The sequence below is a fragment of the Fistularia commersonii genome, chromosome 11 (assembly GCF_037954325.1).
Source record: "Fistularia commersonii isolate RoL2024-O1a breed Wild chromosome 11, RoL_Fcom_v1.0, whole genome shotgun sequence".
NCBI classification, from domain to species: domain Eukaryota; kingdom Metazoa; phylum Chordata; class Actinopteri; order Syngnathiformes; family Fistulariidae; genus Fistularia; species Fistularia commersonii.
In genome coordinates this window covers 10642032-10657742 of record NC_141294.1, presented here as the reverse complement: position 1 = coordinate 10657742, position 15711 = coordinate 10642032, and the positions used below count along the sequence as shown (strand labels likewise).

General features: G+C 40.8%; 1 pseudogene; it reads left to right on the top strand.

The window, feature by feature from the left end:
- Window positions 1-10863: 10863 nt before the first annotated feature.
- LOC147229431 (uncharacterized) lies at window positions 10864-15317 on the top strand (annotated as a pseudogene).
- Window positions 15318-15711: the final 394 nt, after the last annotated feature.

The following is a 15711-nucleotide window of genomic DNA, read 5'->3' as shown; positions in this document are numbered from 1 at the left end:
TTTTCTAATTCACTTTATTTTCTTTAATTTAAATTTTTCACTTTCAAGCAAGTTTTTTGGAAAGGAAAAAACAGAGAATGTGAGAGAAAGGTATTTTGATTAGGATTTTTAACTGTAATGTTAGGATGAAATATAGTCAAACCTATTACGAGAATTGTATATGCCACAGTCATATCAGTGGAGCTATTTTTGTTTTTTGTTTGAATGTCCCTGAATTTTGCAAAAAGAACCAAAATACTGCCCTAAAATGTACTAAATACTGTTTTTTGTTTTTTCACAGCTCAAAAAAATACAGTTATTTTGATGGATTGCAATACTTGACTTTATTAGTAGAGGGGAAAATGTTAAAAAGAAAAGAGAAAAATGAAACCTTTACAGCTGAAGACTCCTGGTGTTCCTTTGCCGATTACCTGGCAGAACTGCTTGAGTGGCATTTTTTCCAGATATTACTATACATAAAAACTGTATTGAAAGATGGACCCGCCAATCCATGTGTGATAATGACATTTTGTAGATGACGAAATTTCTCTAGGAATTCCATAACATGGATCAAAAACTCCTCTCACTGTGTTGTGTTGAATGTAATAGCCCTTTTTGGTGGCCCCCGCATTACATAATTTTTCAACCAGAAAGAAATCACTATCACTGAAGCGTCAACATTCAGAACTATCTCCTGTGTTTGGGTGGTGGGGTCAGACCCTGGAACAGAAATGATATGGCAAATCTAAGCAGACATGATGGAAATAGGCAATTTGATGATGTTCAGCCAAGGGGATTGGGGTCTCCACCTGGACAAAAGTTTTGTCCTTTTGACAGTATTTCCTCATCTCCACACATCCCAAACCAACAGTGTAATCTCGTCACTTCCAACATTGAGTGAGGCCATACATATAGCGGCATACCAGGCAGTTGGGGGGGGGGAGATGAGTGGTAGCTCAGGCTCTCCCTCTGTTGCCAAATCCTGCTTTGTGTCTTTGGGAACACCAATGAGACAGGACAAAAAGCAGCATGAATCTGCCTCCAGATTGAATTATGCATGGCTCCATCTGCTAACAGACAACAAGTCTGTCAGGGCCCCTCAATGTCATTACACACACACATTACATATACACACACACATTACATACACACACACACACACACACACACACACACACACACACACACACACACACACGCACAGCACACACATGCACACATGCAGACACACCACCAACCTTTTGATTGATTTCAGTGTTCCATTACTATTCATCTTCACCAAAATTGTAGAGTGGGGGAAAAATAGAAAAAATCTGAATTGAAAATCAGGGTTTTTTATGTGTTCTTTGTTTGTTTACTAGGTTAGCTTTTTGTTGTCTTTTAATACAGGCAAAGGATAGCAATTGCCCAACTGGTAAAAAAAAAATTCTGGGCACAGTTGCAGTTCATTAAACATCTCCTAAAAGATGTGATTCACCTGCATTCTTTTCTTCATTTTTCATTTTTTCTTCTTTAGTCCTGATGATATACCTGTAGAGGTATGGAAGGGTTCGGGAGAGGTCAGGGCAGAGGTTCTGGTTAGATTATTCAACAGGATCTTAGAGAGTGAGAAGATGCCTGAGGAATGGAGAAGTGTGATGGTGCCCATTGTAAGAATAAGAGGGATGTGTAGAATTGTGGTAACTATAGAGGGATAAAGTTGATGAGCCATTCAATGAAGTTATAGGAAAGAGTAGCGGAAACTAGACTGAGAGCAGAAGTCAGCATTTGTGAACAGCAGTATGGCTTCATGCCAAGAAAGAGCACTACAGATGCAGAATTTGCTTTGAGAATGCTAATAGAGAGGTACAAAGAAGGCCAGAGGGAGCTGCATTGCATTTTTATAGACCTAGAAAAAGCATATGACAGGGTGCAGAGGGTTGAACTCTGGCATTGTATGAGGAATTCTGGAGTAGCAGTGAAGAATGTTTGACTGGAGCAGGACATGTATGCTGGCTGTGAGACAGTTGTGAGGTGTGCTGTAGAGGTAACAGAGAGGTTCAACGCGGAGGTAAGACTCCATCAGGGATCGCCTCTGAGCCTCTTCTTGTTTGCAGTGGTGATGGACAGGTTAGACAGGAATCTCCATGGACCATGGTGTTTCCCCTGAAGGGAAAAGCTAAAACGAGAAGATGATTTTTAATCCCACAGAGCTCCTGTTCATGGCTTAAACAATTGGAAATAAAGTTCAAAATCTGGTGAATGGAGAGATGTCGATAAGAGAAAACAGACAATTCACTTCTTCCTCCACTTTTCAATTTTTATAAATTTTATTATTTGTTTTTACTCGATTGTCATATCCTTGGGATTTCCTGTTTGTCCCGATCCTGTACATCAAGGTCAGTTATTTATTTCTATTTTCCCATCAATGGCTGAATGGCTTGGCTTTGTTGTTGCTGTCTTTGTTCATTAAGTTTTTCCCGATAATTGGACTTGTGAGTGGTGCCTGCTGCTCATCTAGACTGTTGCCAAACTGTTTACTATCCTCATCCACCTGGAGTTTGTTATAAAGAATTCAGAGTCAATATCCTAGTTTCCATATGGCCTTGCCAAAGGGAAAAGAGCCTACTGTTCCACTGTTACTAACCATGATACTGACCACAGTTAAGTGAGGTTTTATGTTAATGTTTTTAGGAGGAATACTTCTCCTCTCGATGTAGCAAAATTATTTCTTTCGGAACAAATGTTTATACATGTAAATGCATATTTACAGAACCAATCATAGTCTATAAACCAGAATATCAGGAAAAGGTCTGGATGAACACCAGCTCAAGTCCATGGTCTCAGGACAACATAGTGCAGCAGTAAAGCTGGATATAATGTATTAGTGCCTAGAACATTTACACATGCCAAGAACATTGCCTCTATTTCAATGAAAGTCAATGTTCCTTCTTCTAATGACATTGCTTGTCATGCCATGAAAGTGAATGGATGAAGCAGAACTGAATAAAAAACAATAAGGCTTGTCTTCTTTGTTGTTTATTTCCTGTATAAATCAGTTAACAAAGTTTCTGGGCCTGTGATGTCATGGGCCCTAATCCTGCTGGGTACTGGTAAGCTACAGTTGGCTATATAAGTAGCACAGGTGAGTATTGATTGAATAGAAGCACTATACTGTTCTTAGGTCTGTTGTCATGTGCATGTTACTAATTGAGCTCTTGAAACAGAAAATTGGTACGTGGAGGATAATGTTGACAATGGGATGAATGCTAATTTCAAAGAATTTGCAAACAAACACTATTTGAAAAAGGAAACACTTGCCACTGCGCCACCATGCTGCCTTGCTTACACATTTTCGGGCAAATTTACTTTTACCATACCGGGCTTAATGATCGATGTGAAACTAACTTATGGGGAATCCTGGAAAGGGAGCATCTTACTAACTTTGATGAAGCAGTGATTATGTGGTAGCCCTTCCTCTTTGGCAGCACAAATGCACCAAAGCATGGATTTTAGCAGCCTTCCTTTGTAATAGATGTCCCAATGGATAGGTGAGAGTCAGTTTATCTTGATCTCCATGAAATGTGACAAAAAGCTGCTAAAATCACCTTACAAATAAAAAAAAAACACTCACTCTATACGCTTTTCTTGAATTCAAATTAATGACCAGGATCAAAGTTAAAGTGAAGGGCATTGACTTCCTCTATGATGTCAAATCAAGTTTAGATTTAACACCAATTCACAGCTAAGCTCTATCATGGCACTTCAGATCTGGAACACACTCTTAGAAATGATTTACAGAAAACCACCACTTACCAAGCAGTTGGCGACAGTGGGAAGGAAAAATTGCCCTTTACCAGGGAGGCTCCTTGGATGGAACTGAGCTCACCGTGGGCGGCCTTCTGTCTACGCCGGTTGGCGTAGAAAGAGAAAGAGTGAGAGACGGACAAAGATTTAGAAAGCAAATGTCGCGTCTGAAGGTGAGGAGGGACAGGTACAAATGATCGCTTACTAATGATATCATGTAATATAATGTAATAATGTAAATGAAATTTGAAATGGCCAATGTAACATGGCCAATGAAAAGGAAAAAAAAAAAAATCAGCAAATTGATGTTTTACTATCACATCTAATAGTAAGGTAGTTGTTTTGTTTTGTTTTGAAAGAAAATATTTTTGTTACCAGCTGACAATGTTGCTTCAAGCTAATGACAAATCTAAAAGTATTCATCTATGCAAGGAGCTCCAGGTAGCATATGACCATCCAGTTGATCAAAATCAAAATGAATGTGGACCGTGGGAGAAATTTCTGCTTTTATGAATTGCATGTAGAACTAATTATTAACAGAATTGTGCTTTAATTTTGGGAAAAGCTGAATAGAATGCGTCTTGCTCTTGGAGAAAAAAAGACTTGAAAGGTTGTTGCATGTAAATTGCATCAGCCACAATTAATAACACTTGTCCCTTGACCTGGAGGCCTCAGTGAGCTGTATATTACTTTTATTTTCTAAATGAATGGATAAATATTCAAGGAGAGCATATCCGAATTCTCTCGAAACAAATTAAGATTCATCCATTAAAAAAATGATGAGATCAGTAGAGAACTTTTCTGGGAAGATCACACCGTGTTGTTTACAGCAATGGAAACCAAAGCGTTTCAAATATTATTTCTCCATTTGCATTCACTGGCATCTGGAGTAAAAATTGTCACATGATAATCATCATTACACAGATTTACTTTGCTTGAGAGAAAGCGCCTCTCTGGCTTGATTTGAGATAAAACACTATTTGAAAAAGGAAACACTTGCCACTGCGCCACCATGTTGCCTTGCTTGCACATTTTCGGGCAAATTTACTTTTACCCTACTGGGCTTAATGATCCCAGTAGGGTTATCCAAGGCAAAGGCACCAGGCCCTGGGGGGGGGGGCTTGATTGTGAGCACATGGCAGCCAAGCCTCGACCTTTGGGGTCCTGCAGGGCACAGCCCAAGATGGCAGTCTAGGTCACCCTTATATAATTTTTTTTTTTTTTTTATTTCATCGTCCTCTGAAACATAAAATTGGAACCATAACTGAATGTAAATTTCCCAATTTATATTTCCAGTACTTGGATGGCTGGTCTCCACACCAATGAAATATGTTAAGTAGCGAATTCTTTGAAATTAGCATTCATCCCATTGTCATATTAGAAGCTTATTTAAGACCATTGGTCATTTGTGAACGACCCCAAAATGTCAGCCAAAAACAGATGATATTTGCCAACTGCAACAACACAATTGTACCCCACTGCTCGTAAAGCCTGTTAGCATGCAGAGCCTCCTTCTGAAACATGATTGCAGTTATTTACAGTGTGTTGCTCTCAGCTTCATTTCATGTCGCCATTATAGAAACTCATGCATGGCTTGTTTTGTCTCCCTGCGTGATGCAGAAAGTCTGGCCATGAAGTGACTGCCTCCCACACAGATGGTAGCGTGTGGAGAAATCCCACACAACCATGAACCAGGATCCACCTGGAGAAGCACAGCAAGAGGGAAGATGAGCGCTTAGTGAAGCTCTCAGTCGGCTTAATAAAACTGAATATAGGCCAAATAGTCTCTTGAACAGATAAGGCATCTGCTTTTCTTACTATTCCAAGTAGTGAATTCTAAAAAAGTTTCCTGTTGATCCTTAGACCCGCACCAAATAAAATAACACGGCTGCTCGAGAATATTTTTAACCTGGTGGTCTTATGTAGAGGTCCAATAATTTGTATCCTTAGTGGCATAAAGGACGAAACCGATCTAGTGCTATTTTGTCTCTAATTTATCAGCAATATACTTTATAGCATCCCAAATTGCAATCAAAATGAATTCAGAGCAAAGAGTGTCAGTTTAGCACAAGTTTTAATGTTTTAATTTAAATTCAAGAGCCTTGTTAATAATCAAAGTATTTAAATTTGCCTTTTTATGGTCTTTTTTTCAACTGCCAGAAAAAGGCATGAGTTTTTTTTTAACTTTATCCAAGCCAGGCCTCTCCCTGATGTTATATTACATCTTTAAATCATCTACCAAATAGTAGAATACATTAATCTAATTCAAATGTCATCATTTAAAGGCAACCTGTCATAAAAAATGCCAAATAGTGTTCTTATTGATTGCAGTTGTTTGACTATCGAGACATTTTAGGAATTCAAGAAAAATTGTTTTAACAGTAAGCACATTGAGTTATGCATTTGAAAAATGTACTTCAAGAACTGGCATGCCTTATCAGCTACATTACAGTTTTACAATATAAACTTTCTATCATGAAAGTTTAAAAAACATAAGGTTTGCTTTGTAAAAATCATTGGAATAACTAAATTATTACAGGCATCATGACACTGGCTTTGAGAACAAAGACATCATTCAAATATCTCCCTTCCAAGAATGACTTGAATGGCTTACTTTTAAGCCTACTGATATCCCATCAGTCATAATGTTTGATTATTAACCTCAGAAATTTAGATCTATCATTTTTTTTGAGACAAAATTCTTTATTGTTGCCGAATTAGAAGCTATGAAATGGGAAGCAATATTGGATTTTAGTTTTCAAAGAGGTCAACATTATGAACACCCCCCTTCAGCCAGAGGTCAAATGAAAAATATGCTAATTACAAAACATTCATTGGAAGTTTTCCTATTTTAGATCTTTTAATTAAAAGACTGGATTGCTACAGAAAGGCTAAAAACCCAGATAAAAAAGAATGGCACGCCTATGTTACGTCTCACCCATGATGAAACATGAACTTATTCAATCATACTTGATGTCATTGCTTGACTTGAGTCCAACTTGCATTGGAAATTGAAGAAATTCCTTTACTGTCTCATTTAGTAATACACAGCACAACATCAGCTAAAGCTGTCCACTGTATTTAACCCATCATGGACAAACCCTGAACAGAAGTCAGCTAAGGAGCAGCGCCAGGGGAGCATTTAGGGGTTCAGTGTCTTGCTCAACAAAACTTCAACAGACTAGGAAGGACCAGAAATCAAACCAGGAATGTTCAGTTCCGCAGATGATCGCTCTAGCTTCTGCATCACACCGCCCATAGGCCCGTGCTATTTTCTGGGCCAAGCCTCTTCAAGTATACAAACAAGCAAGCATACATACATACATACATATATTTTTACATATTATTATAAATTATTTATTTATTCTGCATCTTATCTAAACCAGAACTGTCCCATTCTATGCCTTTATTTTACCCCAAAGCTCCATTTTTGCTTCCAAATCCTTCCTCATTACTCTAAATCCAAGACGTAATAAACGCCTTCTCACTGCACCACGAATTTAAATGCCATGGACAACATCACACACTTGTTTTTGGGGAAGTTGCAGTCACATGCCTCCCACAAGCTTGGAGCCTGGAGATAACAAGAGGGAGGTGATTCTATTATGGGCTGACTCTTCTCTCAAGGTCTACCGTAGAGAGCAAGATAACAGTAAAATCAGAAGCAGAAATTAGAAAACAAATTGAAAGGGAACCCTTTTGACAATGCAGTGAGTATGAACAGGAGTATGAGAAAAAAATGAATTTTAGGTCAGAGTCCAAGTTGTTCAAGTGGCATTTAATAGATTAAAGAGGTAGGTACAGGTGGTCCTCACATAAAAACAGGTTTACGTTCCAAGGGGTCTGTACAACCGTACAGTATTTGCATACATATCAGCCATTTGTACTGTACTATTTTACCTATTTTTTCATTTAATATTTATATTTGCATGATTATAGACCAATTACAAGTGCAGGGAAGCGTGTACAATACATACTCATTCACAACTCCGCTGTTAGTGCATCCGTCATAACTCCGAGTCGTCGTTAACCAAGTATGTCGTTAAGTGAGGACAGCCTGTACTAAGTATCTGTAAAGAACTGTCCGTCTCTTACAGACCTTTTGCCTGATGGATTGAAATAAAATGTTTGCACCACTGCCACTCACCATTATCTTTGCAAGGTTTCTTAATTTGTTTTCTTTTTGATGTATTTATTTTCTTTCAGCCAGATTTTCTCACTGATATTAATATTTGTTATGAAGCGGGAATTGCATATATATCACTGCTCGGAGGGTTTCACTGAACTCTGGACACCTGACATTATAACATCATCAATCACATATAAGATATTCCCAGCTATGCTGATTAATAGATATTTATTAAAATGTTTAAAAATCTCAAAGCCTTGCGTATATGTTAAAATTGTGTTTTCTCACTATTTTCTCTGCACATGTTACCTGAAGGAAAATTAAAAAATGATGATAATTGCAAGTCATAAAAAATGTGATTCAAGTGTTGTGTGCTATGGAAAATATTAGAGAAAGGGAAAGATATGAAATGACATCTGCTTCACGCTGCCTCCTGAATATTTAAGTCCTAATGTTTAACTCGAAAGTTTCTTCTCACAGAAAGAAACAAAACAGCTGGAGGTTCCCATTTAACTTATTTATTATTAGCAAACTTGCCATGCGTGAACGGCTCATAAAGTTTTAATTTTTCTCCATTTAACAAAAGTTTAAAAAGACAGTTATTTATTATTAATAATAGTAGTGCTTCCTATTGAAAAGAACAGCACGCTTAGATGCACATGCATGTACATGTGCACCTGGCCACATCTTTATGCCAAATTATGATTTTTTTTTTTACAAGGACACTCTGGGGTGTAGCAGAATATTTACATCTTTACCATAAAACCCATCCCACAACATAAAATAGTATGTTGCTATGACAATGCCTAATTGATCAACAAAATGTATGTAAGGGAGAAAGACAAAATTATTGATAGCAGTCTTGTGATAAATGCCTCCAAAAATCATTAACCTAATTACAATTCTATGGAAAACTTTTTCACATATTCTACTGTGCAACCTGTCACACTTACTTTTCTTTCTTTTCTTATCAACCCCCAAAGGAACACTGGACATCGCTGAATGTCTGATTCAGTGTCTAATTAAATTATTACAAATGATTTAGAAATGAATCACAATCACTGATTTGTTGGTTTTTGTTTTTTGAAAAGTACATTTTTTTATAGCAACTGCAGAGGAGGATGGTTATATGACGGGAATTAATAAAAGTAATTGGGAGACGTTTCCCTATTGGAGAAATTTCCCTGTGAGACGATTGAAGACACTTTCTATTCTTTTCTATTGTAGTCCTGATAATCTGTGTATTCTGTGCTGAGGTCTCCCTGTCCCTCACTTCATGTAACAAATTCACAATAGAAATAATCATCATAGAATTTCTAACAACAATAGAACACCAGGGACATTTCATTTGATTTATGCAACTTCAGGGTGACACAGGCCAGTGTCTTGCTGAGCGAGCCATAGGGGGACACAGGCCAGTATGTCCAAGGGACGGTCACGAGCCTGGATAAATGCAGAGGGTTGCGTTGGGAAGGGTATCTGGCATAAAACTTTTGCCAAAACCAAGTATCCAAATCAAACCTAATCTCATATCGCTACAGTCAAGAAAACCGCCATTGGTGCTGGTAACCTACAGGGTACCAGTGGAAACTGTGCTACTGTGGATCAAAGAAGGAGGAGGGCTTGTTTGGAAGCAGAGAGAGAAAAGGAAAGGCAAGAGTCTGGGATTGAGAGTAGAAACTTTGAATATTGGGACGATGACAGGAAAAGGTAGAGAGTTGGTTGGCATGATGCAGAGAGGGGAAGTGGATGTACTGTGTGTACAGGAGACCGGGTGGAAAGGTAGTAAGGCTAGTAGCTTAGGAGTGGCTTTAAGTTATACTCTCAAGATAATTGAGTAGGAAAAATTGAGTGGGAGTTGTCTTGAAGGAGGAGTTTGCTAGGAATTTTCTGGAGGTGAAAAGAATGTCAGATAGACTTATGAGTCTGAAACTGAAAATTGTAGGTGTGATGCTCAGTGTTGTTAGTGGCTATGCACCACAGGTGGTCTGTGAGTTAGAAGAGAAGCAAAAGTTGTGGATTGAGTGAGATGAAGTGATGCAGAATATCCCCAGAAATGAGAGAGAGAAAATTGGTACAGACTTCAATGGACATGTTGGTGCAGGTAATAGAGGGGATGAAGAAGTGACGGGCAGATTTGGTATCCAGGATAGGAATGCAGAGGGACAGATGATGGTAAACTTTCCAAGAAGATTGGAAATGGCTGGAGTGAACATTTTTTTTCCAGAAAAGACAGGAACATAGGGTAACTTATAAGAGGGGAGGTAGGAGCACCCAGATAGACTACATCTTGTCTCGATAAGATAACCTGAAAGAGATCAGTGACTGCAAAGAAGTGGTAGGTGAGAGTGTAGCTAGACACCATAGGATGGTGATTTGCAGGGTGATTCTGGTGACAAAGAAGATCAAGAGGACAAAAGCAGAGCGGTGAAAAAGTTGTAGAAGCTGAAAAGGGAGGAATGTTATATGGTTTCATCTTACACTGTAGACAACATAGGGTCATACCAAGCAGACTACATCTACTTTCGTCAGTGAAGGGACACAGAGCGGAAAGTATTCTGCAGAAAGCTCAATTACAGCTTCTGAATGAAAGCATGACCAGGCACATTTGATGACAAATGTCTCGGAAATCATACTCACAGACAAGGAAGCACATCATGCCTACCAAGTTTCAACAGGTTTTTGAAAAGGTACAGACAGCTCAACATAACATCAACAATGAAAGACAAATGTCAATTCTGCTCCCTCCAAAACAAACTAAACAGGTCACAATACAGAAACTGAGCAAGTCCAACTTAATGTCTCAGCAACATTCTTCAGTGCCAAACCACCTCCATCCAATCTCACTTCAGAAGCGCATCTGTCAGGGTCTCACACGGCTGGGTACAATTGGTAATCAGCGCAGGCTGCCGCTAATTACCCGGCTCCATAAAGAGCAGCGGCACGCTCTGCTCGGCGCCGGGGAATTCATGAGGGGCTCGAGAGAGCTCGAGAGGGCTCGAAGGAAGGAGCGACTGGAGGTCCCAGGGCTGGAGGATTGTGGGACCCTTCCTGAGACCCTTCTTGAGACCCTTCTTGAGACCGGAGGATTGTGGGACCCTTCCTGTGACTTTGCCTGGGACCCCACTGTCAGGGTCTCACACAGCTGGGTCCAATTGGTAATCAGCACCAGCTGCCGCTAATTACCGGGCTCCATAAAGAGCAGTGGCACGCTCCGCTTGGGGACGGAGAATTCGTGAGGGCTCGAGGGAAGGAGCAACTGGAGGCCCCAGGGCTTGAGGATTGTGGGACCCTGCCTTGTGGGACCCTGCCTTGTGGGACCCTGCCTTGTGGGACCCTGCCTTGTGGGACCCTGCTTTGTGCGACTGTCTTGGGGCTGGGGAATTGCCAGAGACCCTGCCTGTGTGTGACCCTTACCCTGTAGCTCGGCCCACCATGTCCCCCTCGTCTTGCCCTGCCTAAAGAGTTCCAACCTGATTTCAGCCTTGGTGGTGTGGTTCCAAATCCGAGTCCGCCCCCCGCCCAGTGACAGCATCACCATCCTACCAGCCGATAAAGGTAAATGTACAGTGGTTCTAAATAAAAATGATTACCATGAAAAGTTTGCCAATCTCCTCAAGGACGCAAAAATGTATGAAACAATGAAACGGAACCTGACCACACATACAAAAAGAAAGAGGTCAACTGTCTACAGCTTCTAGAAGGCTTGGGCCATAGACAAATCACTTTATTATCAACTGTACCAAGGCGAAACCAAGCCTTGCATCTGCGGACAACTGAAGATTCACAAGGAGGGAGCTCCTTTCAGACCTTTTGGCAGCATCAACTCCGTCACATACAACATCGCCAAACACGTGGTAAAGCTTTTGTCACCTTTGGTTGGCAACACCAGACACCATATCGAGAATTCAAAGGACTTTGTCAGTAAGATCAAGCAGATCAGACTGGACAAGGGATGAAATCATGGTGTCGTATGATGTAACCTCACTGTTCACATGTATCCCCACATAAGATGTGATCACAGCAGTGAGGGAACACCTCATTAAGGACAACACCTTAATAAACAGAACAAAACTCTCCAGTTTTTTCCAGTTCAACGGCAGTTTCTACCTGCAAAAACATGGATGCCCCAAGGGCTTGCCTACATCTCCCATAGTGGCGAACGAACACATTGTGGTGGTTGAGAGCAAGGCCCCCACTTCGTACAGGGGAACACTGCCAAGCCACCGGCTCAGGTACGTAGATGACGCATGGGTCAAGATCAAGAAGAATGAAGTAGCAGTATTCAGTAGTCACCTCAACACAATCAATGGACGTGATCAGGACGTCAAGCCTGGACATCAAGATTTACAGGAAACCATTAAACACCAATTAGTATTTACTTTTCAACTCACACCAACCCCTTATGCACAAACTGGGGGTAATCAGAACTCTACACCAGCGGGCCAAGAACATCCCATCATGCAAGACTGAGGTACAACACATTGGGAAATCCTTGACATCTTGTGACTACCCTAATTGGGCCTTTGCCAAATCAGAAAACACTAGACACAGGAACATAGAACAGGAGGAAGATACCAAAAAATGAAAGAACATTGTGATACGATATGTTACTGGTGTTTTGGAGAAACTCTGTTGGGTGTTCAACAAACAACGTATACCAGTATATTTCAAACCCCACAACATCCGGAGGCAAAAACTGATGCACCCCAGGGGCAAAACACCCAGGCATAAGATCAAGAATGTGGTGTATGCTGTCAATTGCACTGAGGATTTTGACGACATCTATGTTGGACAGACCAAACATCCTAGCACAAATGGATGGGCCAACACAGAACCATCTGTGTTGGCCCATCACTACGGATAGCAACGTCTGTATTCTGGCCAGAGAAGACAAATGGTTTGAGCGAAGAGTCAAAGAAGCCATCTTTGTCAAAACAGAAAAAAACATTCCTGAACAGAGGAGGGGGCATGTATAACGCTGTACTGAGATCAATACCGAGACGGATTTGCACACATGGACCAGGTCCATCAACACCCCCCAAACAACCAGGAAAGACCCACCAGCAGAACCTGCCACTGGAAATGTCCACGTGAGCCTCAGTTCATGCGATCCAATTGGTTTAGTTTTACCCATTCAGATTCTAATCCAAGTAATCCCAGGGTTGCTCTTTTGTTCCAATGAACAACATCTCCATTAACATGACAATGCTTAGTTCCAACAGATTAACTCTTCGTTTATACAACAAACCACCATAACCTAAATGCCCCCCAAAAGCCTAGCAGTTATATTTGGAAACTCCCCACAGGTAATTAGAATTGAAGAAGCCTCTCGGATGAGGGGTGAAACGTCTTAAAGTGAAGAAACTCAAGTCCAGATGCTAATACAAGATTTCAACAAGAATTCACCACAACCTTGATGACTGTGAACCTCCACAAACATAAACAGGACCCAATACAACACAACCTTCATATTGAACAGGAATGACAATACCCCCAATAGGAGCAACAAAAACTGGGTAATTAACTTATCCAGCCACCAAATAAACCCTACCCAAGTTGGCGTCCTTTCTAAGGGTCTGAACTTTGTAGTCGCGCCAGACCTGAGCAAATCCACCTGAAAGTCTCAACAGCACTCCCAAGTGCGAAACCAACTCCAGCCGATCTTACACATGAGGAGAGAACAGTGCTTTCCTCACTCCAGAAGCTTGCAAATATCATCTTACCAGCCAACAAAAGTAGATGCACAATAGTAAGATAGAAAAAAATATCAATCAAGGATTCACAATGTCCTCGGGGACACAAAATCAGAGGAAACCCTAACACAGGACCCAACTAGCAGCTGAAGGAAGAAAGTGATCAGCTTTCTACAGCATCTTGAAAAGGATGCAGCCATCAATAAACCACTCAATCATCTACTGTCCCCAGGAGAAGCTATGCCCTTCATTTATGGACTCACAGAAATGTATAAGGAGGGAGCACCTCATTTGCAGCATCAACTTTATCATTTACAACATTACAAAGCATGTGGCAAGGATTCTGGCACCTCTGGTTGGCAACAACACATACCATATCCAAAATTAACAGGACCTTGCCAGCAAGGTCAGACAGTATAACTGGACCCAGATGAAACCATGATGTTGTTTGATGTGACCTCACTGAACACATGTATACCCACAATGGATGTGGTCACAGCAGTGAGGGAACCCCAAATGAAAGACAACACCTTGTTAAACAAAATGAAACTTATCACAAACCACATCTGCACCCTTCTGGATCCCTGCTTATGGACCACATATTATGAATACGACAGCAGTTTATATCGTTAAAAAATTGTGCACCATGGGCTCCCCATGTTGGTAAAGCTATACATGGAAGAAGTTGAGAACAAGGCCCTCGCTTCCTTCAGGGCAACATCTCCAAGCAACATCTCTTAGTACACACCTCAACTTGATCAATACCCACATCAAATTCCCTCGCGAGTATGTCACCAAAGACACTCCTTTCTTGGACTGATGCATTCATATTCAACGTGTTAGGAGCATGAGCGTCAAGATTTACCGGAAACCAATGCATACCAACCAATATTTGTTATTTGACTCACATCAGTCCCTTGAACACAAACCAAGGGTTATCAGAACTCTAAACCACCAGGCCAAGAACATCTCATCAACTGCTTAAGGCAAAAAATGGGGTCCAACCTATTAGGAAAGCCCTTAAATCCTGTGGCTATCCTGATCGGGCCTTTGCCAAATCTGAAACCCCCAGACGCAAGAGCACAGTACAGGAGGAGGACAATAACATATGTGAGGACATCGTCATACTGTATGTTGCTCGCGTTTCGGAAAAGCTCGGAAGGGTTTTCAATAAACACCAAATAACAGTACAATTCAATACTCAAAATACCCTGAGACAAAGACTGGTTCATTATTCGCTTCTCCCTGAACTCTTACCCTTCTTACAATGCGCTCACTCCCCATGATCATCCTTTGTCCCCTCTGTGACACCTCTTGTTTATGGGCAACTCTGGACTTCTTACAACTTCCTTGGAGATAGGTGCTACTAATATTCCATCCTTATTTGTTACACCCCCTATTTTGTGGGCAGAACCCCATTACACCATGCCTGTATTGTTCACTCCTGTATAAAGGAGGCTCACTATTATCAATAAATTGGAGTCCTGCTGGAAGAAAAGCAGAAGTAGTCTCTGTCTCTGTTTCTCTTCATTCCCTGTAGCTACAAACTAACCTCTAATACAATAGGGCTCATCCAGCATCAGCCAGGAGATCCGGCCCCCAGCTTTGGACTGAGGGGACGAGGGGGGCGCACCACTGTAGCTCCTGGGGGTCACCACCACAACCTCACCTTAAGACTGTCCACAACAATTAGAAGTTTTGAAATCTCTGTCACATTGGCTGGATAACTGAATAATAATAACAATAATAATAATAATAATAACCTCCCGCACCACACCGCCCCTATAGATCAACCTCATTTAAGAATAAAAGAGAAAGATCAACCAGACATGGAATACTAAGACAACAGTCATGAAAAGTGTAAAAGGCATTGCATTGGGAATCCCAAGAGCTGTTTGATTCCAAAACCAAGATGCCCTACATCCTGTTACCATGATGTGATTGAAAACACTTTTGGACCAACAGGGGAAGAGGTATTTTTTGCCTTCAAGACACTGCCTCAAAAATCAAATGAAAATCTCAGCATTTCTGAGAAGAATGGATAATGTATTGAATAAAATACTTCAAAAGGGGGCTTAGCCCCCGGCTCTGCTAACAAAGCATGCCTTGGCCAACTCATCA